The following is a 27,510-nucleotide window of genomic DNA, read 5'->3' on the forward strand; positions in this document are numbered from 1 at the left end:
CCTTCAGGTGGTGGGAGATGTGGCATTGGTGGGGTACGTCGAGGACCAATCGGGCGGAGGCGTTTTGGATGCGTTGGAGGTGTCGGATGTCTTTTGCTGGGATGCCTGTGTAGAGTGCGTTGCCGTAGTCTAGTCTACTGCTGACGAGGGCCTGGGTCACCGTTTTTCTGGTGTCCGTCGGGATCCATTTGTAGATTCTACGGAGCATGCGGAGAGTGTTGTAGCAGGAGGAGGAGACTGCGTTGACCTGTTTGGACATGGTGAGGGCGAAGTCGAGGACGAAGCCCAGGTTGCGAGCGTGGCTGGTTGGTGTTGGAGGGGGTCCCAGTGTGGTGGGCCACCAGGAGTCGTCCCAGGCCGAGGGGGTGAGTCCGAGGATGAGGACCTCCGTCTTGTCGGAGTTCAATTTCAGGCTGCTTTTTCTCATCCATTCGGCGATGGACTTCATTCCCTCATGGAGGTTAGCTTTGGCGGTGTGTGGGTCTTTGGTGAGGGAGAGGATGAGCTGGGTGTCGTCGGTGTAGGAGAGAATGTTGAGGTTGTGCTGGCGGGCCAGTTGTGCGAAGGGGGCCATGTAGACGTTGAACAGCGTTGGGCTTAGGGAGGAGCCTTGGGGTGCGCCGCAGATGATGTTGGTGGCTTCGGAGCGGAAGGGAGGGAGTCGGACTCTCTGGGTTCTGCCGGAGAGGAAGGAGGAGATCCAGTTGAGGGCTTATACACAATACATACACAGACACCAAAATGAGACAAGTAAATAGTCATAGAACAATGCAAACAGTAGGAAATCCTATAGAATGCAATTGGAGAAAATAGGTCTAGGGGCAACACAAACCATATACTAAAAAAGTGGAATGTGAATCACAAATTCCCCCCATAGACAAGTGTAGTGTGTGCAGAATCACTGGGAGAGTAAGAGTATAGTAAAGGTAAGTAAATTGCACAACCCCAGAGCCCAGAAAAGCAGGAGTAAAGTACTGCAACTTTACTTAGGACACACTACACCTCGTTTTGGGGAATTTGAAGCTGACAACCAAGTCTGCAAAGAACAAATGCTGGATTATTGGACCTGAAGACCTGCAAAGGAAGGGGACCAAGTCCAGAAGTCAAAAGAAGTTCCAGGAAGGACAGGAGCCCCTGGCAACCCAGAAGAGGGTGCAAAAGAAGAGTCCCCGGTTAGTCGAAGCTGCAGAAATGCACCCTAGCAAGATGCCAGCCGGTTCCTGCATGATGCAAAAGACATCCCACAGTGTGAAGATCGTTGTAGATGCGATTTTGTGTAAGAAGTCACCAACAAGCCTTGGCTATGACAAAAGTAAGTTTTGTGTCAAAATGGCGCTGGACAGACCCAGGAGGGTCATGGGGGCCTCAACTCTGTGTGAGGAGGAAGAGGGGCTCTCAGCACTTTAGAGAGCCCTCAGGATGCCAGCCAGCACCCCCAGGAGTCACAGGGTCCAGGTTCAAAGGAGGTGCAAAACACGGTTGATGCAGCACAACAAAAGAAGGTCCCACGCCGCCGGAGAACAACCCAGCGAGTTGAGCGTCACTAGATGGAGTGCTGGGAACCTGGGCCAGGCTGTGCACAAAGGAATTTTGCAAAGAGTGCACAGAAGCCTCAGGAGGCAAAGAAGACACAGTACACAGGGGCACCATCGTTCTCGGGGAAGGCAAGGTCCAAATTGCGTCAGCAGGAACTCAGGCTAGTCTTTGTCGGCGATGTCCACCTTCTGTGTCATTAGGAGCATGCTCGTCATTGTGAGAGGAGTCCCAGGGTACCAGTCGTCATCTTGGAAGGTGCCTGCTTGGAGCAGGGGAGTGACTCTGTCACTCCACCGGAGATTTCTTCAGTTCTTCTGGTGCAGGATGAAGACAGGGAGTCCCCAGAGCGTGCACACCGTGGAAACTGTTGCAGTTGCTGACTTGGAGCTGAGGTTGCTGAAGAAATGTGTCCCTTGTAGACACTTTGTTGCAGTTACAGCGTTTCTTGGAGCAGGCTGCGGTTGATCTGAGATCAGAAGAGTCTGAAGTTGTTGCAGAGGATTCCTGAAGGAAACTTGCAAGCAGAATCTGAAGAGAACCCATGGGAGAGACACTAAATAGCCCTTAGAGGGGGATTGGCTACCTTATCAGCTAAGGACCTATCAGGAGGGGTTTCTGATGTCACCTGCTGGCACTGGCCTCTCAGAGGCCTCCATAGTGCCCCCACACCTTGCAAAGCAAGATGGCTGAAGTCTGGGACACACTGGAGGAGCTCTGGCACCACCCCTGGGGTGGTGATGGACAGGGGAGTGGTCACTCCCCTTTCCTTTGTCCAGTTTTGCACCGGAGCAGGGGAGAAGCGGTCCATGAACCGGTGTGGACTGGTTTATGGAAGGAGGGAAGCATCTGTGCCCTTGAAAGCATTTCCCGAGTCTGGGGGGCAGCCCCTCCCTAGCCTGTAACACCTACTTCCAAAGGGAGAGGGAGTAACACCCTACTCACAGAGGAAATGCTTCATTCTGCCCAGACCCCAGGAGGGCAGAACCCTGTCTGTGAGGTGGCAGCAGCTGTAGCTACAGTGCACGCCTCAGAGAGCTGGTTTGGCAGTACTGGGGTCCATGGTGGAGCCCCCAGGATGCATGGAATTGGCTCCCCAATACCAGATTTGGAATGGGGTGGCAATTCCATAATCTTAGACATGTTACATGGCCATATTCAGAGTTACCATTGTGAAACTACATATAGAAATTGACCTATATGTAGTGCACACCTGTAATGGTGTCCCCACACTCACAAAGTCCGGGGAAACTATGTGGGGGCACTTTTGCTAGTGCAAGGGTGCCCTCACACTTAGTAACTTTGAACCTAATCTTCAGCAAGTGAAGGTTAGACATATAGGTGACTTATAAGTTACTTAAGGGCAGTGAAAATGGCTGTGAAATAAAGTGTGCCCTATTACACGCAGGCTGCAGTGGTAGTCCTGTGTAAGGGTTTGTCTGAGCTCCCTATGGGTGGCAAAAGAAATGCTGCAGCCCATATGGATCTCTTGGAACCCCAATGCCCTGGGTACCTAGGTACCATATACTAGGGACTAATAAGGGAGGGATTCCAGTATGCCAATTGAAATTGGTAAAGGAAGTCACTTGTCTACAGTGACAAATTAAAAAAGCAGAGAGAGCATAAGCACTGAGGTCCTGGTTAGCAGAGCCTCAGTGACACAGTTAGGCAATACACAGGCATACACATCAGGCCACAAACTATGAGCACTGGGGTCCTGGCTAGCAGAATCCCAGTGAGACAGGCAAAACACACTGACATATTGGTTTTTATCTATGAGCACTGGGGTCCTGGCTACAGGATCCCAGCTACACAGTAAAAACACACTGACACACACTCAAAAGCAGGCCAAAAGAGGGGGTAACCTTTCTAGAAAGAGGCTACTTTCCTACAGTGTCTTTTTAGGTTTTTTTATTGCTATGAAATCCTTTAAATTAAAATCATTTTTATTCTGGTGGCATTGGTATTCTGGCTTAATTCCTTGCAGTCAGTGCTTTATGTGATGCATGTGTGGGGAAAACTTGTCCCTATCACTAATCACATCAATGATTCCTATGGCCATAGGGGACAAGCAATGTTCTGCTACTGTACTAATATATAAACAAGTGCTCACACTGACCATAATTTACAAATTGTGTGTTTTACCTTTTTTCCCTTCTTGATATAGCTACTTCTACTGGTCCACCATCATGGCAGGGGATAGCCTCTTGGCTGCGCCGCCAACAGATGAAATCCATCCAGGTCGAATATCGCTGTCTGGTGGCTCTGGAGGAGGAGGAAGCAGAGGCACATGCCGCTGCCTCCATACCTTCAGCCAGCTCTTCCATCCCAGCTATGCCATCACCACCACCAGCCACGATCCACCATAGTTTGCCCCCTCATCATCATCCACAGACTGCTTCCTCCACCGTGTCCTATGGAAGCTGGCGTTGTTCCGCCAAGCAACTCCACAGCTGGCTTCATGCCCTCTGAGCCCTTTTTAAATATAGTTTATTTGGTGGGAGGGCCTTTTGTTGTGGGTGGAGAGGGTGGGAATTGGGAAGTGCAGTTGGGACAAGGAGTTTTGGTTTTGGACTATGTTGTACATTGGAGAGATGTATTTTTTGTTTGGTGAGAGGGGTTGGGTTGTCATGGGTGGAGAAGGTGGGTTATGATTGTAAAGAAAATAAATGGGTAGTTTGTTTATATGATTGCCATCTGTCTTGAGTCTTTGCACTGCTTTTGGAGCAGCCTGTTTTTTTATCTGACAAAAAGTTGTCCTCTGAACAGTCACATACTGTACATCAGCTTTTCCCCCTAGATTTTCCCTAGCTGATTCTGAAATCCTTTGCCACATTTGCTAGGTTACTTACTTTACTAATACCCACACAACACCTATATCCAAACAACACCTTGCTACCAGAGTGGAAACAGCACAACACAGAGTGTGTCTGTCTTATTGCTTGAGGGTGTTAACTTTTGCCACTTTTGCAGCACCAAGTGACTTATCAAAGTTTTTATCAGTTAGTTATACCTTTGTCCTACTACCCTCTGTAACTTTATTGACCACTAGTAGGGTAGGCCTATGCCTACTTCCTATAACATACATAAAACAATCATAATCTTCAGTAAAGATTACTAACTAAACTAGTTCACTTCACTTCTTAATTCTCTTACCTGAATAGATGAAGTGATGGCTGCTACCTCTCTCAATCTTCCAAACCCTTTTTGCAGGGTTTTTCAAAGTGTCTTCTTAATAGTGGTGGTAGTAGTAGCAGGTTGACATACTAATAAGGAAGACATCACAAACGGAGTCCCTTTCCCATCTAGGTGAACTCCAACTGTAGGATTATTCAGAAGGATTAGCCATCACAAGCAACTAGAATGAAAGAAAACACAGAGTCAGTGAGTTATTTGTCTCATAACATAACAAAGACTGAGACCAGTCTACCACCATGACAAAGACCTGATATCATTTAAAAAACTGGCAGTACTAACTTCTGAACAATGGGGAGCTACAATTTAATTAATTTTTAAAACAAAACAAAACTCACAAAATCCTTGCTTCAGAAGGAGTGGACTAGGGATGTCCCTTTTTTATGCCGGGGTCGGGCCGGCAGTCCGTGTTTCGGGACGCCGGAACTGCCGCAGCCCATTCTTTGGTGCTCTTTTGGCTTTTCGTGCCGCAATGCGGCCCACGAGGCACATTTCATGCTCTGGGTCGCATCGTGGCCCCTGGAAGCTTCCCTGACTTACCCTTCCCACTCACCTTACTTGCATCCTTTTTCTTCTTCTTTTTTTTCTGTCTTCATGTCTCCTTTCTTCTTGGTCATCCATATGGTTTTCTTCTGTGGTGGTTGTCTTCCCAGCATGCCTTGCTCTTTTTCCTTTTCTACTTGGCTTTCTTTCTCATTCATTTATATGTGGCTTTTCCCAATCCAAGATGGTGTTGTACGTTCTTCCTGTTTTGCCACTTCCTGTTTCATGGTATGTAAGCACTGCAATTCCCTCCTTCCTTGCGTTGCAACCACTTCCGTCCTGGTGGTGATCCTCGCTCCTGTTTTCAGTTTTTTCTCACTCCTGCATTTTTCCATGTGGATTTGATTTCTATTTTGTCTTTTTCATTGTTTTGTCCTCTTTTTCAGGAGTTCCTATGATAGAGGTTTTTTCCCATTACTTGGGTTTTTCGTGTGGGACTCCTTCTGGAGGGTACGGTCTGCCTTGGTGTTTTTCTAGTAAGCAGAACCGTGTCTACTAGAAGGGGTCGCCCTTATTTTAGACAGTCCAGAACCAGTAAGAAACCAGGCGTCCCTCAAAGTACTGCAGCCTACAGCAGTAACAGATGTGCAGACCATGACAGAATGATAATATTGATGACTGATGTTAAAGTATACGTATCCTTCTTATGCATGGGCGTGTAAGTGGGACTGCCGTGGTCTATTGCTCTGATAAGTAAAGATTCCACAGTTAGTTGATGTCACTTTCACCACAATAGCGCCTTACCAAGTGTGTGATCCATTTATGGTGTAAATTCATAAGTCACAGCTTAAATATATCACACAGCCTGGGGAAGACAGTTAAGGGTTTGATGAATGGATGGGAATGAATATTTGGGGAAAGGTGTGACAAAAACAAGCACTACACAACAATATTCATCAGGTCAATGTCTGAGCAGCACATCACCATCATCATCAATTCTGTTGTGGGAGGAAATAAAGGAATGACGGTTCAAATAAATGCACTGCAAAAACAATCCTTCAGCCCCAGAGACCAAAGTAATTATATATCCAAATGTTCTGTCATCTAGGTTTGAAAAATACAAATTATGGAGGAGTGAACCCACATAGTTCTAAAACTTTTGAGTGTTAAAAATGATACTTTATATAAATGCTAAATTGTGCTGTGCTTCTGCATTCTTCTTGGCTGCATTCTTCTTGGATTGTCTGTTTTGGGTGCCTGGCTGAACCAGTCTGGTAAGGTAAGCAGGAGTGTTGTGCAGCTTTCACTTTTTATGCAGGAAAAGAGGAGGCCTGTTGATTATAAAATATTGATAATATTGTAGAGTCAAGGAGAAGGACAGAAGGTATGCTTCATGAGGAGAGGACCAAGAGGCAGAGGAAGAACACAGGCTGCTGCGATCAATCATGATGACTCGTGTGTGATTAAGTGAGAAGTGAGATTCATTTTATAATCAGTCCCAGACAAGCAGCTGCATGTACCTGGCTAATCAATCTCAAAACTGTCATAACACTTAGTTAAGTGTCATTTGATGCTGATGATGTGACATCAACACGTCTGTCTCTAGTTACAGTTCCCGACCACAACCACATAATAAAGGTGTTTGACATTTTTTTTAACCAGCACTCTACTCAGTATTTATCAAATCAACACACCTCTATCCAGTCCATATAGTGGACTAGGCTTCTTATAGTCAGTCATCATCATGTTGGTTATATTTGACTTTGAAGTAGATAACTTCCTTTTTATGGTTGTTGAGGTAGTCCTGCCCTAAGTCCTGACTCTGAGTAAAGAACCAGTCCAAATCCTGACCCAAATGAGACTGAGAGAGATAGGCCTGTCGTTCACTGCTGTTGATGAACAAGAAGAGCAAAAGATTTTGAGCATGTTGTGTTGCTTTGTATTTGTTAACTAAACTGACTGGTCTGGTCTTTGAAGACCCAGAAGAAACTACAGCAAGGAGTGGACCATGTAGGTAAATTTAGCTCAGTGTGAAAGGGCCAATCTCCGTCTGGCAAAATTTCCCACCAGCCCCTAAACATTGCAAATCATCGAAATCAAGTTTAAAAATTAGCTGAACACCATCACTGTCTGTCACCACATGAATCATCATCACTCACACTTACTCAATAATATATTACTCATTGATGCAATAGTTACTTACCAGTTGCTTTCCAAGCACGGTGGCAGCAACACATTGGCAGTCTTGTAAATTAATGATCTTTACTAGGGCAGCCCTGCTGGGGAATAAAAAAAAAGAAGGATAGGCATAGGACCGAGAAAGGCATTGTCTCCAATGTCCTTGATGGGAATGGGGTGGCTTCATCACTGCACACTGGTCCAAATTCAATCAGGCCATACATGTGAGTAAAAGTTGGGGAAGCATAAGTCAGACACAAAACCATGTTCCTCTAGTTATATTCATTTTTATTTTTTTGGACAAAGCATTTTGGCGTGATAATCTGAAAGTTCTATGGTGGCCTACTCAGTCAGGGAAGTAGAGGTCATACTCAAACTCAGGGGGTCTGCCCAATAGTTGGTCAGCTAATGCACTTGAGTCTGACAATTCACCATGGTATTTCAGGGACAGTCTAATCATGTATTATAACGTGTTGGTTTAATTTAACCATGGTTAATCTCTCCACGTTCTGAGGAGAGAGACTGGTCCTTCTAACTGTGACAAATGCACCAGCTGCACTGAAAACATGCTAAGCAGACACTCTGGCTACAGGACAAGCCAAATACTACTTTGCCAGCGTGATGAGATCTGGCCATTGGTGCATCTTTCCACACCAATAGACCAATGGGTTTTGGCCCACATAGACCTTTTGGGTTGTCCAGATAGTCTTGAACCATCCTGAATAGTCAATGGTGCTGCCACTTGCTCGGCCCTCTGTTGCCTTCAACTCTGCACTCAACTAAAACCCTGCCACTTGAAACCAAGCCATTGCAGAGGTTGTGTCCGATTCATTTGTTACAGGTGTTTTTGCTTATGTTGTTGCTGGTATTGGCTGCTGTAAGACAGCATCACTACCCTTTCTGGTGGTTGAAAGCTGCACACCAAAACTTCTGCCTGGGACTCTAACTTCCAGTAGTTCATCTTCCTGGTCTCTTGCTTGCTCAACAATCCACATCATGTATAGTGAAACATCCCCTTTTAAAAAAGGAATGAAAGTGGTCAATATTTGTTTGGACTGCAGATTAATTATTGTGGCACAGATGTACTCTTTGGGGGATGCAATCTCTTTTTGCAGCTGTGGATTAACAGCCAAGTGAAGGATTAAGCTCTCAACCAACTCATGCACTTCTTTGTTGTCGTTCTCACTGGTAAACCTTTGCAACACAATTTTTAACTGGTCTCATAACAGATGCAACAGCGGGATAGCTTGGCTCATCATACTGTCCTCTGAAAGAAAATGGGTCATTAGTTGTGTGGCCTGCACAAATAATGGGTCAGCATTTGTCCTACACTGGGAACCAAACACTCCATTGTAGTGCTTCCCTCTCTTAGGGTAGCAAAGCAGTGCAGCATAAGACTTACTCAAGGGAGGTGGCATGGGCTAGTAATCACCATTCACAGATTCACAATAACACTCAATAAATGATTCTCTAGTCTGTGCTTTTTCTTTTGAAAAAGGAGAAAGTAAATTTTTTACACACACTACTCAATACTATTCTGCAATTTACAAATATACATAAATGAATCCAAATATTTATTGATGATATTGCATAATCACTCTTACCCCTCCCAAAGTGTGGTCTAGATTAGGCAATTCACATGTCAAAACCATTCCCGTGGACTTAATGCAGTAAATGAATACAACTTTAAGTGACTTCACTTACTATTGTCAATAAAGCATGTATACTCTTGAACATGTGTGGTTGTCAGCGTCATTATTTAATTGAAACATTTACAAGAGAAAATGTCCATGAATTTTTGGGAGCGTTGTGTACTCAGCAAATTAAACATAGCTCCCAAAATGTATCACATTTATATTTACAACACTGAAATTATAGACTCTCACCCCTAGAAGCTGTTGCAGTTTAAAGATAGGTCATCACAATCAATCAATCAATCACTGCATTTGTAAAGCGTGCTACATACCCGCGAGGGTCTCAAGGCGCTGGTGAGGGGGGGTGCTACTGGTCGAAGAGCCAGGTCTTGAGGAGTCTTCTGAAGGCCAGCAGGTCCTGGGTCTGTCGTAGGATGGTGGGGAGAGTGTTCCAGGTCTTGGCGGCGAGGTAGGAGAAGGATCTGCCGCCGGCTGTGGTTTTTTGGATGCGGGGGACTGTGGCGAGGGCGAGGTTGGCTGAGCGGAGGCTTCGGGTGGGGTGTGGAAGCTGAGTCGGTTGTTGAGGTAGGTGGGTCCGGTGTTGTGCAGTGCTTTGTGTGCGTGGATCAGGAGCTTGAAGGTGATCCTTTTGTTGACGGGGAGCCAGTGCAGGCCTCTCAGCTGGAGTGTGATGTGGCTGCGGCGGGGGACATCGAGGATGAGTCGGGCCGAGGCGTTCTGGATGCGTTGGAGTCGTCTCAGGAGCTTGTTTGTAGTTCCAGAGTAGAGGGCGTTCCCGTAGTTGAGTCTGTTGGTGATGAGGGCCTGGGTAGCGGTTTTTCTCGTGTCGAGGGGGATACATTTGAAGATCCTGCGGAGCATACGGAGGGTGTTGAAGCAGGACGCGGAGACGGCGTTGACTTGCCTGGTCATGGAGAGAGTGGAGTCGAGGATGACCCCCAGGTTGCGTGCGTGGTCCGTGGGTTCCAGGGCTGTGCCTAGTGATGTGGGCCACCAAGAGTCATCCCAGGCTGATGGGGTGGGTCCGAGAAGGAGGACCTCCGTCTTGTCTGAGTTCAGCTTCAGTCTGCTGTCCTTCATCCAGTCGGCTATGGCCTTCATTCCTCGGTGGAGGTTAGCTTTGGCGGTGTGGGGATCTTCTGTGAGGGATATGATCAGCTGGGTGTCGTCTGCGTTGGAGATGATGTTGAGGTTGTGTTGTCGTGCGACGTGGGCGAGGTGGGCCATGTAGATGTTGAACAGTGTCGGGCTGAGGGAGGATCCCTGTGGTATGCCGCAGATGATCTTGGTGGTTTTGGAGAGGAAGGGTGGGAGGCGGACGCTCTGGGTTCTGCCGGAGAGGAAGGATGTGGTCCAGGCCAGGGCCTTCTCTTGGATACCGGCGTCATGGAGGCGTGCTGATAGGGTGCAGTGGCAGACCGTGTCAAAGGCTGCTGATAGGTCCAGGAGGATGAGGGCGGCTGTTTCTCCTTTGTCCATCAGGGTCCGGATGTTGTCAGTGGCGGCGATGAGGGCGGTCTCGGTGCTGTGGTTACTGCGAAAACCGGATTGGGAAGGGTCCAGGATGTTGTTGACTTCGAGGTAGCGGGTCAGCTGTTTGTTGACAATCTTCTCGGTCACTTTTGCCGGGAAAGGGAGCAGGGAGATGGGTCGGAAGTTCTTGAGGTCCTTGGGATCCGCCTTGGGCTTCTTCAGAAGGGCGTTGATCTCGGCGTGCTTCCAGCTTTCTGGGAAGGTTGCTGTCTCGAAGGAACAGTTGATTGTTTTCCGGAGGTGGGGCTGCGCTGGCTTTGTTGAAGATGTGGTGAGGGCAGGGGTCCGATGGGGATCCGGAGTGGATGAGTTCATGGTTTTGATGGTGTCTTCGTCGCTGACGCTGGACCAGACGGTCAGGCGACTGGTGCGAGTGGTAGTCGCAGGGGTGGTGGACTCGGTGGTGGGTGCGGGGGGGTCGGGGTTGAAGCTGTTGTGGATGTCGGTGATCTTGCGGTGGAAGAAGGTGGCCAGTGAGTCGCACAGGTCTTGAGATGGCTGGATGTCGTTGGTGATGGAGCTGGGGTTGGAGAGTTCTTTCACGATGCTGAAGAGCCCTTTGGTGTTGTGTGCATTGTTGTCTAGGCGGTCCTTGAAGGCGGTCTTCTTGGCGGTCCTGATGAGTTGGTGATGTCTGCGGATGGCGCTCTTGAGGGCTGTGTGGTTGTCTGGTGTTCGGTCGTGGAGCCATTTCTTCTCCAGCTTCCGACAGGTGTGCTTGGAGATCCGGAGGTCCTCGGTGAACCAGGCGGCTTTCTTGTTGGTGTGGTTGGTTGTAAAGGTCTTGAGAGGGGCGAGGGTGTTGGCGCAGTCGTTGATCCACTGTGTGAGGTTGGTCGCGGCGGTGTCTGGGTCGGTGGGGTCGGTGGGTGGTCTCAGGGCGAGGGCGGTACTCAGTTGGTCCTCGGTGACCTTGCCCCAGCAGCGGCGTGGTAGCTGTTGGGTGCGGTGGTGTGTGGTGGGTTTTCTGAAGGTGAAGTAGACGCATCTGTGGTCGGTCCAGTGTGGTTCGGTGGTGTGGTTGAAGGAGACGTGGGGGCTTGCGGAGAAGATGGGGTCGAGCGTGTGTCCAGCGGCGTGAGTGTGTGTCGTTACGAGCTGTTTGAGTCCGAGGTTGGCGAGGTTGTCGATCAGGGCGGTGGAGTTGGCGTCGTTGTTGTTCTCGAGGTGGAAGTTCAGGTCCCCGAGGAGGATGTAGTCCGTGGAAGCGAGGGCGTGGGTGCTGATGAGGTCGGCGATGGTGTCACTGAACTGTGGGCGGGGTCCGGGAGGTCTGTAGATGAGAGTTCCTCTGAGGGTGGTGTTGGGGTCGGTGTGGATCTGGAAGTGCATGTGCTCGGCGGTGGTGAGGGTGTCATCGGTGTTCGTTGAGATTTTGATGGAGTCTTTGTGGATGATGGCGATCCTCCTCCCACTCCGTTGGTGCGGTCTCTGTGGGAGATCTTGTAGCCCTGTGGGATGGCTATGGCGATGTCTGGCGCTGAGGTGGCGTTCAGCCAGGTCTCCGTCAGGAAGGCGACGTCGGGGCGGTGGAGTCTAGGAGGTCCCAAAGTTCGATGGCGTGCTTGCGAGCGGAGCGGGTGTTGAGGAGGATGCAGCGGAGGTGGTTGGGTTCTCTGGCTGGTGGTGTGGAGGGTTGGATGCTGGTGAATCTGCAGTTCCGGCAGGTGAAAGGACCCTGGGTGCGTTTCGGGGTGGCCCGGTAGCAGGGGTGGCCTCGTCTGGTGTTGAGTGCGTGGAGGGTGCTTGCGTCGTAGTGCAGTCTGGCGTTGCGGGGGTGCGCGTTCCAGGGGTTCTGGTGCTGGGTGCGGTCCAGGCGCGGATGGGCGGCCTCCATATGAGGGCAGAGGGAGGGAGGAGCAGCTGGGAGGTGGGAGCGGGCGGCCAATGGTAGTGAAGGGGGTGGGGCAGCAGGGGCTCAGCAACAAGGGAAAAACCCGGGGGAAAACCCAGGGAAAAACGGCGGGAAAAGACGGCGGGAAAGGGACAACAGAGCACAGGGGTACAGAAAGCAAAACACAGGGGCACAGAATGAAAAAACAAAGTGGCACAGAGGCCAAGCGCAGGGGTACAGAAAAAAGGGAGCGAGTAGACAGGCGGCAAAAGCGGCAACGGAGGTTCAACCCACAGGGGGCTGCGTGGCAGATGGGGGGAGCGACCTGCCTGGTGACAGGGTCAAAGGTCGCTCTCTACCACCGTTTCGCGGCCTTCATATGAGGGCAGAGGGAGGGAGGAACAGCTGGGAGGTGGGAGCGGGGCAGCCAATGGGAGTGAAGGGGGCGGGCAGCAGGGGCTCAGCAGCAAGGGAAAAACCCGGGGAAAAACCCAGGGGAAAACCCGGGGAAAAACGGCGGGAAAAGACGCAGGAGAGGGACAACAGAGCACAGGGGTACAGAAAGCAAAACACAGGGGCACAGAATGAAAAAACAAAGTGGCACAGAGGCCAAGCGCAGGGGTACAGAAAAAAGGGAGCGAGTAGACAGGCGGCAAAAGCGGCAACGGAGGTTCAACCCACAGGGGGCTGAGTGGTAGATGGGGGGAGCGACCTGCCTGGTGACAGGGTCAAAGGTCACACTTATAATCACCACATGTGCAATTAAATTTCTTCACCCCTAAGGGCTGTTTACAATATACATACACTTTTAATAATCTTCGACATAAAATAATGCACTTTTATATAGCCCCTAAAGGGCATCACATTTATTTTATCAACACATATGTAATAACAATCGTTCACCTCTAGAGGGTGTTTGCACAACCTGAAACCTGAATTTGACCAGCTTCAGGCCACAGATATTGCAGCCATAGAATTTGTCCTAGAGGGTGCAGCACTCCCAACTGCAGACACATGCTCCAGCCAGGGGAGTGCTTAAAATTACTTCAGAACCCTTTATGGGGTTATTTTCTCAGAGTCCCACCCAAATAAGGATGGGGTCCTGGTAGTAGTCTCCTCGCACTTTAGCAATGATTTGGTGGTGACCCCGACATCCTGGGCAAAAACATGCCAAAAAACAAGTGGTTTTCTCCAAAAATGTGTCCAGGCCCGCAGGTCATTATGGGGCTCTCCTCTGAGTGCCATGTATTTTTCATGAGGGGCTCTACGGCTGCTATGGAGAGCTGCATCTTCCATTTTGCTTTGTTTCCTTTTGTTTGTAAAAGTTGCATTGTGTCACACTTCTTCTTGGGATGCCCGGTCCCACCGGGGCAGCCCCACGAGCCACTTTCCATGTTGGAGGACAGCCCAGGGAGACCAACCCTGGCTAAACTCTGCCTCCCTGTGCAGCCAGTACACTGACATGTTACAGCAGGAGCCGGCAGCATGATTCTGGTCTGTTCGCTCCTGCAGGCAGTCGTGTGCTGGGTGTCTGGCCTTCCCTTCCTCCAGTCATGGGTGTGGGGATAGGCTGGCCACATAGGAGGAGTGTGGCAGCACTCCCCCTTCCTCTTTTGTACCTGGGGACTAGGGACGGGTCCCTTTTCTGTACTCGCGGGGAAGCGCAATGGAACTCCCTCACCATTGTGAGCTGCATGGGGCCCAGGGATGCCACTTTTGCAGGGATTTGCAACTCCACTCCCTCACCATTTTTCTTCTTGGGACCCAGGAATGGGGTCCTGAGCCCTATTCAACTTCTTGTGGAGAAGCTCAATGGCACTTCCTTGCTGTTTCTTTCACTTTGCGGCATCGTGGGCCTGGAGATGGGATCCCAAGTCCACCAAAGATAGAAGGGGACTTAGGGTTGGGAATCCCAGGCCTTCAGGAGCATCGAGGAGGGGTCTCCCTGCATGCCCTCTCCTGGCTCCAATTTATTTGGGCAGATATTTTCCTCCCAGCAAGGAAAAAAAGATCAAAGATCGCCAAACTGAAGAAATGTAATATCTCATGCCCGTTGGGCCAATCTGTAAGATTTTGGTCCTGTTTTGCTCCTTGTTATGAACCCTAGCCACCTGGAGCACTTTCCTCAGGCCCCCTGGCCTCAAAAGTGATGAACTTTGTTCAGAAGGTAGTTTTACCAGCTCCCTTAGCCAGCCTTTCTCTGTACTTTTCCTCTGGGCTTCTTTCCTTCCTTGCGCAGATGCCCAGTCTTTTCCCAACTGTTCCTTAGTGGGTGTGAGCAGACCAGCTTCCCTTGTTCTGGGGAGTGCCCATTGGACCTAGGGTCAATTAAAGTCAGAGCTCGTAAGCAGGATAGCATTCATGCCTCCTTCCAAATGTTCATGATGGCTGCCTTCAGTTCCAATGTCCATCAGAAAAGCAGACACAAGAGAGTTCTCTCCCCTGCACAGGACCTTTAAAGGGGGAACATGAGTGTCCAGTAGAGATGCACCTCCGGCCTATCCTGATGTGCCACATCATCCCCAGTCCCAACCTCCCTGAACAGCCTTCTGGGATATTTCACAATATCATCACCCAGGAGTCACTTGCAACATCTGCCCTGGAGGGGGTCTCCGCTCCACCCCTCTCTGACAACACTGCTAGGGCCTTCCCCAGCAAATCTTCAAAGTTGCCCCCTCCTGGTTTGGCTCCAGGGGTCTGGGCTCCCTCCTTTGTTTAGTGGGCTTGGGCAGGCCTTCTTCCTGTCAGAGTGACAGCTAGCTGTTTGATGCAGAGCACTCTGTCCCACTCCTTTCCTTCTCAGGAGCTGACTTAAGCACTTTAAACTGCTCCGTTTGTGGGAGAGGCTTTTGTTCCTGTAGCTGGATAGAAAAGTAATTAACACAGCCCAGTAGGATGACAAAAGACCTGGGCTCTGATCCTGAGCTGAGCCAGAGACGTATGACCTTCCTGGATGACCCATAAGCTGTACAGATATGTCTTTGGACTTTTCAGAATTGTTGTTTTCACACAGGTCACACTGTACATAGGTACGACTCTGGAGTCTGTAGACCAAAGGCAAGTGGAACTGCGCCTCCAAACTAGCCTTTCCCATAAGTGTATAGTGGAGTGTCACTGTAGACAAGAGAGTAAACCACACTAACTTGCACTATATGTGTACACCTGCATTGTAAGGCCTATCCCAGGTCAATATCCAGCCCTGCATAGTCCCTTATGCGCCAAGCTACCTGTTCATGTGTGCACACATGTTCATGTTTAACCAGCCAAGTGCCTCTTAACCTTGCAGCGCCTCAGCAGCCTCATGTTAAAAGGCAGACACTGGTGGTAGACATGCACAGTCCATTTGTCATGAGTTTACTATGGTGAGTCCCAGGTTATGAGGCTCCAGCACAGTAAAAGTTCTAAAACCAAGTGATCAAAAGTGAAACATTTGGACGGGTCAGGTGGGCACAACCCATCTTCCTACATCCTCCTTTCGATTTCCTGTGTGAAAACCTCTAAAGAAAGTAGCATTTGTGTCAGGCATTTGCCTAGTGTCCATTTGTCCACCTTCATGGTCATGGTTTTCCCAGTTGCATCCCCTCTTCCTTCAAAGACTTAGTTGATGATTGATCTGTAATGCTAAAACTGACGTGGCAACATATGGTAGGTTGAATTCCAACGTGTTGCTACTTCATGTTTGAGGGCTTTAACCGGTACTTGATTAGCAAGTTGAATAATCCTCACGTGCTTCCAGGCCTTAAAGGAATGACTGAAATGAGTGCAGATTCTTCAGCAGGGGCTCAGTATGTTGCTGACTATGACTTTTTTTTTAGAAAGTCTTGCACAATCAGGTTGAGGCAATGCGCCAAACGCAGGATCCTGAAATATTCACCATCTGCCATGGCCTTGAATACATTATTGCCATTGTCTTTGGCAAATGGGTCACAGCCATTCAAACACCTTGTTGTTAAAGTCTTCCAAGATGTTTGCAGCTGTATGGGATTACTCCATAGCGAATATAGCTACTGTTGCATGCCACCGAACGCCCTTAAAAGTTTCTTCAGTGCTGAGACCTGCAGATAGCTGTTGCCTAACCCCCACAAAAAATCCAGTGTGCAGTGATACACATGTAATTAGTTGCTTGACAACTGCTCCACATGTCTGTCATCTGGTGGATAGTGTGAACAGCACACAACTGCAAAGCTTGTCCAACCAGTTTGCAACACATCATGATAGAGCACTGGAACAGCAACTCTTGCAAAGTTTATCCAGCTGGGAACCTTCATTTTGGGCAGATGGCCACCACAAATTCTTAAAATCACACTCCTTCCCAACAGAAAATGGGCAGAAGTACAACACTAACATTTTAGCCACCTTCCCATTGTACAAATGTGCCATTGAGTGGTTGCATTCGTAGGACCCCTCCTGCCTAAACATGCCAGTGATAGTAGCTTGTACTTTTTTATTTTGTGATGCCACTGACACAGGTGACTTCCAGAGAAGACCAGGAGGTGGAAGACTCAATGTGCATCTCGTGATAGTCATCACTGTATGCAGTGGTGTCTCCTCTGAGTCTTGTGCCATTTCAAGGTTGCGGATGCTGCTGAGGCAGTGCTGGGATAGGGCTTCTTAGTCTAAAGCTGTCACCCTCTTCGTCCTCATTACCTCCCACAGTGATCAGTATGGATTCCCCTTTCTCACCACCACCACCTGCAGAGTTTTTTTAAGGGGCTCCTTCCACCAGGTGGTGTGATGTTTTTCATATGAGTTGTTTAGCTTCCAGTACCATAGTGTGAAACATGTGTACCTCGATGAACAATCGTGTGGCAAATGGAGCATATTGCAATGTTATCCTCCTGCTTACTAATTGTAAAGAAGTCCTAAACTGGGGAGGAGAACTTTTTTAGTGTGCTACTGGTGCGACTTCCAATGCCTGAAGAACTAGAGGTAGATAGGTGTGTCTGCAATTGCCTTTTGCAGTATGTACTTCGACTAAGGTAGGGGTGGATGCGGGTTTCAGCCGGGGCCCTACAAATATGGAAACTGGCGGTGGTGGAGCCAGTGTCACATCCCTCTGAGCAGGTTGATTAGGAGGAGTAATGTTTGTGTCCTCTGAGTCAGCTTCCATGACAAGGACTGCCTTTTCCTCCTCTTTCCTTTCCAAAAATCTAAGGCTTTCAGGAACTTTCCTGTCCCCTTGTCTCTTGTGGCAGATCTTTTCCTCAGCCGGGGTCCAATCCATGTCCAGATCATCAGAGGATGAGCTTGGAGAAGTTGCTGGAGTAACCTTTCTTTTTCTTGCAGGAGGTCGGAAGCCAACTATTGCTGGCTCTGCTGCGTCTCCTGTTGTCCACTCTGCTCAATTTCCTGCGACAACTGGATACTAGTTTGTGGCTGAGATAACTCCAATTCAGACTCACTGCTTGTCACCATGATCGCTGTGGCTGCCATCTTCAAGGTCTGTCAGTTGGCACTTAGCTGCAGAAGTGGACGCACAAGAGGCACGTGTTGTGGTCACTACACTTTGTGCCAGCCTTCAGTCTGGCAGTACTGTGGGTGATGTCTCTTGTGCAACTAAAATCATACAAACATGAATAACATTTGGTAAAGTGTTGCATTTTTACTGTTTGAATTATTCATAGTTCATACAATGCAATTTATTAAGGTTTTTCAAAATAATTATTTAACAACAATAGTGTATCAATTCCAATCTAAACCATAACATAATATTTCAATCAGGATACCAACATGCAGAACTGTTTACTTTATGTGTATCTAATGGGTGTATGTGATTGGCAGGCAGGGGTGTGTGGGGAAAATGGACTAATCCTTAAAATATGAACTCTAGTGTGCTGGAGAAAATGGAATAATCCTTAAACAAACTTAATGCTGGTATGCAACTATAGCAGGCAGGGGGTGCACAGAAAATTGAATAATCCTTAAAAAATTAAGACTGATTTGAGTCTATGGCTTAAGAGAAGAAAGCCAATGGCAGGCAGGGTGTGGAGATAAAATGTAAAAATAAAATAATTGCTAGTGTGTCACTAGGGGCTATGAGAAATCCATTGGGAGGTAAGGAGGTGCAGGGAAAAATGGAAACAATTGCATATAATATTTTAAACACTGGTCATACGTCTACTACAATGATCCTCAGGCACATTAAACTGAAATCAGGAAAAAAGTAAAAAAATGAACAAAAAATGGCATAGACCTCTTCTACCAATGTCCCTAGAAAACAACTTTAAAAACTGGAAAAAAGAGATCAATACACTAGGTGGCTGGCTGAGAATGGCTGCAGGCCACATTGTCAAACAATAACAACAGAAAGCAAGGAGGCATGAAGAACAAAGAACACGTGCAGGACTATGGCGAAAACACACTAGACAAAATGGCCACCGGCCACATGATCAAATAACAAGCAAGGACAAAGAACACATGCAAGCATATGGATGTACACTGTCTACACAAAATGGCTGTTGGCCACATGGCATGGAGAACAAGGGCAAAATGGTGGACTATGGCAACCACACACACGCACACAGTAGCCAGACAAAGGAGGCATGTAAACAATGAAGACTTCAATTCAGCAATGCAAAAAATGAAAATTGTGTCAGCTATGGAAATTTTCACAACAAATATCCTCCCAAGGCACATCATCTTACCCCACCAGAATACACTTTTTTGCAGAAAAGAAACCATGAAATAGAAAAAAAAGATTACATTTAATCCATTGGCATCCCTGACCTAAATAATCACAGATGTTATAAAACAACATGTACCACAGATACAGTGGTTTCATATTCCCATTTACTAGTATTGGCTGGATAAATATTGCAAATTTGAGAAACATGGAGTAAATTTTTTTAATTGTTCAATTGTTTTCCCTTATAAAAGATTTAAAAAGATATGCAAAAAAAACATACAGCGCCCCTACTGCAACTCCAGGCAACCCACCACAATTAAATTTAAAAATTAAATAAAATACAAGTAGAATACTGGTGCATGCCCTTTATCAAACAGTGCCCTTATCCAAACATTTATGAACATACTTGCTGTGATGTCACTAAAACAAAGTCCTTAAAATCAGTATATGCAGCATACAAAGAAAGTGATCTTCTCACCTTGAAAACCAAATTAAAAGTGACCAGGAGTTGAACGAAACACTGGGAGAAGCCTTCTGGGCAAAAAGAGGAAGTTGCAGTCTCTGAGGCACTTCTTTCCTTTTGAAAAAAAAAGTTACATGAAAAAATGCTTTTCACACTAAAAAACAACTTGAAAGTGTATTTTCAAGTTGATTTACCTGCTTCTCAAGTTGAAAATCTACTCAAGAAGTACAGGCATGCAATTGCGAGCACCACAAAACAGTGCAAGAAGCCTCTGTGGCGACCGGAATGCTGCGCTAGTGGGTGAGGGAATCTTGTTCACGCTTGCAAGCATGCGATTATGGTGCCTCAGGTGCGCCAACAGAAAAATATCTCTGCCACGCACCAAGAGGTGGCATTACACAGGACCTCCACATAACACGCATAGTACGGAGTTACCTGAATTTCGCCAACTCCACGAGTTCAATTAATTCTTCCAACTGGGCCTACTCTAAATCAAATTAGTTTAATGCATGATTAAAATCCCTAGAGAATGAATATTTTCCTAGTGCTGAGTCAAAACATTCTGAGCGCAAAAAGCCCCTCAGTGAATACTCTTTGCTCTTCATAAGCTGGAAACCCCACCGGACCACACTAGCCAATCCTTGCACATGACAGCTTGTTCAGCCAAATTCCAATCTTAAAGCAGTACAGGGACAGAGGAATTAAAATTATGCAGTTTAAGTGGAATTTGTCTTACATTTGCTCTAAGAAATCCTAATTCAACACACTAATTGATTCAATGGCTTACAATAGTGCTGGGAGATAGCAACTGAAGAAAGTGCCTCCAATCCATAGCATTATAAATAGGCTCTAAGCCCAATGGCATGTGATGAGGTCTTAGAAAAACAATGGTTAACATGATCCTTTTCGTTTATACTGCCTGTCATAATTTTCTTCACAAAGGGATAGGATTTTACTACCTCCAGCTTCTCTGAACGCAAAACCCAAACATAATTACAGGCCTTCTTAACTTTTCTGCCTTTAAAGATCAGTACCTTACTGCTTGAGACATTCATTTCTAAAAAAATGAGGCATAACAAACTGCTGTACAGAGGCCAATCTATTTTTCAATCCTTTGGGAATTAAATCCAGGAGAGCAATGTAATCTGTGTAAATCAGGCATGGAAAAGGATGTCCATCAATGCTAGGAGTATCCCCCTTACTTACTGTTTACTAAATTATCAGGAAGGTCTGAAACATGAAGTGAAAAAAGAAGAGGTGCCAATGAGCAACCATGTTTCAATCTATTTTTAGTTTAGGTTATAGAGGACAGGTTGGGATCCCCGTCCGATAGCACCTGACACCAAGTGGAAGAATGAAGGGCAATAACTATCGCAAGAAGAGTTTCGGGCATACCCAATTTCTTTAGTTTTTTTCCCTTAAATTGGACAATCCACCCTATTGAAAACTGTGGAGAAGTCTATGAACACAGCATACACATTGAACCCAGGAATAGAGACGTACTTTTCTACTATAAGTTTCAGCATGAAAATGTTGTAATTGTACAATGTTTCTTCCTAAAGCCTGCTCGTTCTAAGAGAAGAATCTTTTCCTCTTCAACCCATCCTGAAAGGTTTTCCAAAATGCTCTTAGCAAATATTTTCCCTATTGCATCGAGAAGGGCAATTTGGTGGTAGGTGCAGGGGAGGCTCCAAGGGCCCTTTTTATGTAAAGGTATAAAGATACTAACAGACCAGGAAGCTGTGAAAAGATCCCCTCCCGACCCTTGCCTTACCTAGTTTGGACACACGACTTCTGTCTTATCCACACAACCAGCAGGAACAGCAGTGGGAAAGTGAACAATCAAGGTAAAACTGGTGGGCAGGAACAAGAGAAAAGCCAACTCTAATGACAGACTACTCTCAGCAGGAAAGGAGGGGCGGGACCAACAGGCCTAAATAAGTGGCCAATTGGACAGAGAAGGGAGGAGGGAGTGAAGTAGAAGAGAAGGAGAAAGTAGGGAGGAACGCCAATGCCGACAGCGTGGAACACCACAAGGAAGGAGAGAGGAACACTGATGCCAATATTGTGGAGCACCTGGAGGAAGAGAAGAGGAATGCTGACAGTGGCATTGTGGTGCAAGAGGAGGAAGGAGAGAAGAACACCGACATTGAGCAGGAGGAAGATGGAGAGATACAAGTAGGCATCGCGGACCCGGAGGAGGCAGCCGAGGAGTGGTTCTTGTCTGAATGGTACATGCAGCCAGAGACACTGCTGCAACAAGGTCACAGCTCAGGAGAACTGTGGCTAGTGTGGTGAGTACATGGGGCTGGGTGAGGGAGCCTCATATATTAAAGAAGGAATATCTGTAAATGGGAAAATGAGTAAGCCGCGTGTATTGAGAGGGTAAGGTATCACCAAGGGAATACCTGCGAGCAACAAAAGAGGGGCGTAGTGTGGTGAATACGGTATATCCACAGGGAGCACCCTGAGAACGCCTCTATCTCTAAGTGTTCGAGTTGATGATCTATAGTCCTGATTTTCAGTTTTCTTTTGGCTTACATCATACGCCTTTTTCCTTTTACTTACCTGAAATCTCGCCATATTATTTCTGGGCACCTCCCCTGCTTTATCCCGACAATCTTTAAAGAAAAGAAAACATGGAGTATTTTGACACACCTCAGGTGATTTGATGACGGGAAAGACTATTAAGAGAGTAATTTACTTTCTTCACCGTACTATCCCTATTTTTGGTGGGCTCTGGCAGCAACACTCCATCATAAGACCCTATAATGAAGGAAAGAAAAGAAAGAAGTCAATCCTACGCCTGCCAAGACAAAGAAAAGTGCCACCCTCAGCCGACCTCCTAAGACAATATTTCATTATATATATATTTTTTTATTCTTATGTACCCTCGTTATCATTCCAGTAATCAATAAAGGGGAAAGATTTGCCGAACAACCAAACCTCCAAAGCCATATTTCTGACATTCCCTCCCACAGATAGAGTACTCCATGTTGATAGAAGTATACAAAGAGAGGTTTGAGGAAGGTGGCCCATATGAGAGATGGGAATCTCATTGGGCTCCATTCCCCCAGAAGATTATGTTGCCTTAATTATAAATTCAATCTCTTTTGTAGAAGGAGCACCACATACTGAAGGAGAGGAGTAGAGCAGGGCAAAGGAATGGAAGACAACTCTGCATAAGTAAGAGCTCCATTTATTTTCCTTTATTAAAATTATGGGCCACAAGGCCCCCCCACCACGAGCTGGGGCCGAAATATGTTAAAAAGGGGAAGGGGCTGCGCAGTCCACCTTCCCAAGCCTCTATAGGCCCCTGTGACCACTAAACTTAAGTAAAAGGAAGGGGGCACACGCCACCCCCCTCGAGCCATTAATGGTCTTGGGACCTTATCCCCACAGAGCAGGCTCAGTAGCTATGTCCTGGGGAGCCCACCCCAGGACATAGTGGTTTCCGTGCCTGCAATGGCTCAGACAGGATAACCTGTGTTTGCTCTTGCTTGGTGGAAGCATTTTCAAATCTTCAAATCAGACACTAAGCGGGTGGGAGTGGAGATCAAAACTTTGCTCCACCAGCAGGGAGCAACATTAGTATCTGCACCTTCCAGACGGGTGCAATGCCAGCTCCTACTGGTTGCGGGGTGCCGGCTGAGACCGCGGCTGCCTTGGGGCTCCAACACTGTATATGGTAAGTGCACTGGGTATACCCATAGAGAGTAAAGTGTCCAAAAGAAGCTTGGATGATGTCATCAGTGATGTCATCAATGACATCATTGGAGATGTCATCAGTGATGTCCTTAATGACATCATTGGAGATGATATCAGTGATGTCATAAATCATGTCATGAGTGATGTTTTATGTGAGGTCATAACCAGTGCATGCAGGGCGCAAGTTATAGTCATCTCTGCTAACTATAACTGGTGAATTTCTATTTTTTTTTAGTTCAAAACATTAACGTTGTCAACTGACACACTCACTTAACTATAAAATTACATTACACTTTGATTTTTTCAGTAAACACACATATATATATATATATATATGTGTATGATTATATTTCTATATATATTTACTGAAAAATCAAAGGTTAAAGTGACGTTATAGTTAGGTGAAAATTTTAGTGACAACATAAACAAGGAAACGTTTTAAATAGGAGTAGGCAATAAATTCCACTCTGCCGCTGGAGTTCGCAGAATTTAGACCACTGCACCTTCCGCTTGTAACACTGAGTTACAGCTAACTTCCACCAACTGCCGCATGGTGGAGTTTTTTTTCATGCGCTGCTTTCCAACTGTAAGTTGTCAAGCGTGAATTGGCATCCCTTAGCATGATTTTCATGCACCAGTGGTGCATCTGGTGAGATTTTCTCACTGAGAATGGTCACGGGCAGTCGCGACCATTCGCAGTGAAAAACCTGCCACTTGAGAAGATAATCTACTTCAGTAGCATCAAAATTAACTCAAGCAGCAGTGCCTTCTGGTGCGCCCCGCTATGCCATTCATGCTGATTTTTTCAGCATGGAAGAAGCAGTGCAACTTGCCAATTTCCAGCCGTTCGCGGAATCTCGCTGAGTTTTCATGTAATTCCCCAGAGTGAAACTCCATGAGATCTGCTCATCCCTAGTTTTAAACTCAAGAAAACACTGAGAGTCGACAGTTATAGTTATCTCAAGATACTAGAACGCATGCCCTAAGGTAACTATAAGTATTGCCCCCATCATGCACACCTTTGTTATCAATTATGTAATTCCAAATGTTGCAGTGATATTATCAATGATGTCATAGAGCATATCAAGAGTGATGTAAAATGTTGGGTAATATTTTATTGCCATACATTTAGGCCCTGGGGCCAACCCCTCGCAGGCAACCAACCACACGCCAGGCACGGCCTTCAGCCCAGGCAGCCAATCCCTCCGCCACGCACAGACTTTGGCTGTTCACAGCATGGGGTTGGCCGCAGGGTCTCACCACACTCAGGAAGACCCAAACCCCAGGGCTGATTTGAGAAAAAAGGAGAGAGAGTGGGAGGCTCTCCCTCCAAAAGCCTTTGCAGGCCCTGGGGACACCATTTCCCAGGGTTGTATTTTTATTTTAAGGGAAGAGAGGCACCCAGCCTACTTCCCCATGCCTTTACAGGCCCTGGGGACTCCATCCTCTTTATTTTTACTAAGCGTAGGGGGCCGCACAGCCCCCCTCTCAGAGCCTAAAGTGGCCACGGGGGACTCCATTCCCTAGGTCCTCATTTGCTCCAGAGTGGGTCCACCCAGGGCACCCCTACAAAATATACGGGGTGCTGCGGGGGTAGCCCCAAGGCAGTTGCCGCCCTACCGGCTTGCAGCATGCACCCATCCAGGGTGCTCCTGTAGCCGGCATTGCTCCCGTCTGGTAAAGGAAGATCAAATGGGAGGAAAATGGAGAGAATGAGAAGGGGTAGGGAGGACGGAGGATTATGTAAGTGAAAGTGAGGGGCAGGGAATAAAAATAGTGGATGGGGAAAAATAAGTGTTTCATATAGAAGAGAATGTTACGTTGCTGGGAAGAAAAGAATGGACGGATTGTGTATCAAACTGTAATCGGAAATGGGAGGGTAGAAAAGGGCAGGGGTAGGGAGTGAGGAAGTGAGGGAAAGAAATCAAAGTCTAAAGAAAGGGGGGACATTGTAGGAACGGAATTGGAGGGTAGGGGTAGGAAGAACATGTGGTGAGGGAAGAGAAGGGAAGAGAGTAGGGCTAGAGAAGAAAGGTAGGCGGGGAGGCAAGAAATTGGTTAGGGAAGAAAGGGACGGACTGGTTTGGAAACGTGAAATATACAGTTGGGAAGGGAAGCATGGGGTTGAGGGGCTATGGGTTTCAAGAATTTGGATGTAAGAACGGTGGCGAAAAATATAAGGTTTAATGTAAATTGGTATTTCACGTTAATTTTTAGTTTCATGTTAAATTTTCAGTTCACTTTGGTTTTCAGTCCAATTTTAGTTTTCTTTTTTTCCACTCATCTGATCCCCTTATACCCAATTCCGTTTTGGGGACCTGCTCAGCCCAAGCAGCTTCGGCCTGTCACTGTCCCAGCCCCAGCCGACAGCAATAGAAACTGGGTTGCTGTGGTGGCCTCATTATGAGGTTGGCAGGCCAACCGTCAGCCCGCCAGCCCCGTGGAGAGGAGACTGCCGCAGTCTCCCTCCCCAGAGGCTGATTGCAAGGTTTCCACTGGGCTGACTGACGGAAACCCCTGAAATCAGAGATTTCCGCCAGTCAGCCCGATGGAAAACGTGTGGCGGCATTGGCCTCATGGAGTCAAGGCAAATGTCGTTACACAGGGGTGTTCCCTGCAATCTCAGGATGCACACTGTCTGCTGACAGACAGTTCAAATTCTGAGAGTGCTGGGCAGGAGGGCCCCTGCACTGCCCACAACAAGGTTGTGGGCAATGCAGGGACCCACTGCCCCAACACTGGGTTTCTGCCAGGCTTTTCATGGTGCGGTCCATTGTGAATTTCCCTGAGGAAGTTGATAATATACTGGTCAACCCCCATGTTTGACATGCCACTCCACAACTTGGCAATGTTGACCAAGACAAAAGGAGACCTCAAGTCCATGAATACCAACTACAGCTTGCCCTTTTTGGCACAGTGTATTTGCTTAATTAAAAGGTACAGATTAAGAGACTGTTCAACCATACCTAGACCAGGACGGAAGCTAAACTGGAGTTCGGAAAGAACATTGTGTTCACTGGCCCAAGACTGTAGGCATCCCAGCAACATATGCCCCATAATTTTAGCCATTGAATAATTAAAGAAGTGGGGCAATAACATTGAGGAGCTCCTCTAGAGCCTTTCTTAAAAATGGGTAAAATAACAGCATGTGAACAGGTCTTTGGTGGGCCTACAGTTAAGACAACACTGAGAACATTGGTAAAGTGTCAACACCAGGGCAGTGCGCGATCTATTGGCGACTAGAATGCAAAAACCCAGCACTCTCAAAACAATGTAATTTATGCATTGTGCTGATATTTTGTTGTTTAACCTTTTGCATTGCAGAGTTTAATCCTGAAGACTTATTTTTTATGTGTTTACAAATACTGTTCATTTGCAATGTATTGCGGCAGGCTTTCAGAGTGTGCTTGGGTGTGGTCCCTTTCCAGGGCCTTCCAGAGACTTTCCCTGCGGTATGCCTGGGTGTGGTTGTGGGCTGGGCCAAGACTCTATAAAAGGGAGCCTGCCCAGCTCCAAGTGCTCACTATTCAGAGGTCCCGGTGCAGAGCAGCAGCTACTTCCTGAGCTCCTGTCCCGGTGACCTATTTGATCTTCCAGGCCTCTGCCCTTCATTCTGCATTGGTGATCCTTGTTCTGGGCGGTAAGACGGTGGTTGGGCTGACCTCCCGACGCCGTTATCGAGAACTTTCATATTCTTGGCCTAATTCTTTAATGATTAACAGATTACTTTGCGCGCTACCATTTCTTGACATTTGCATGGTGGCTTGCGAATCGGTAAGGCGCGCGATCCGTTTCATGCTGATTTGATCTTGTTATTCATTGTGCGCTACCATTTCTTGACATTTGCATGGTGGCTTGCGAATCGGCAAGACGCGCGATTAGTTTCATGCTGATTTGATCTTGTTATTCATTGCGCGCTACCATTTCTTGACATTTGTATAGTGGCTTGCGAATCGGCAAGACGCGTGATTCGTTTTATGATGATTTGACATTGTTATTCATTGCGCGCTACCATTTCTTGACATTTACATGGTGGCTTAAGAATCGGCAAAATACGCACGATTCGTTTCATGGTGCTTTAATCTTGTCATTCATTGCGCGCTGTTATTTTTTGGCATTTACATCGTGGTTTACGAATCGGCAAGATGCGCGATTCACTTAATGGTGATTTAACCTTGATATTCATTGTGTGCTACCATTTCTTGACATTTTACATGGTGGCACTCGAATCAGCAAGACGCACGATTCTCTCTTCGAGCTTAATTCATGTTGTTCATTGTATGCCATTTATTCTAAGACATTT

The sequence above is a fragment of the Pleurodeles waltl genome, chromosome 7 (genome assembly GCF_031143425.1).
Source record: "Pleurodeles waltl isolate 20211129_DDA chromosome 7, aPleWal1.hap1.20221129, whole genome shotgun sequence".
NCBI lineage: Eukaryota > Metazoa > Chordata > Amphibia > Caudata > Salamandridae > Pleurodeles > Pleurodeles waltl.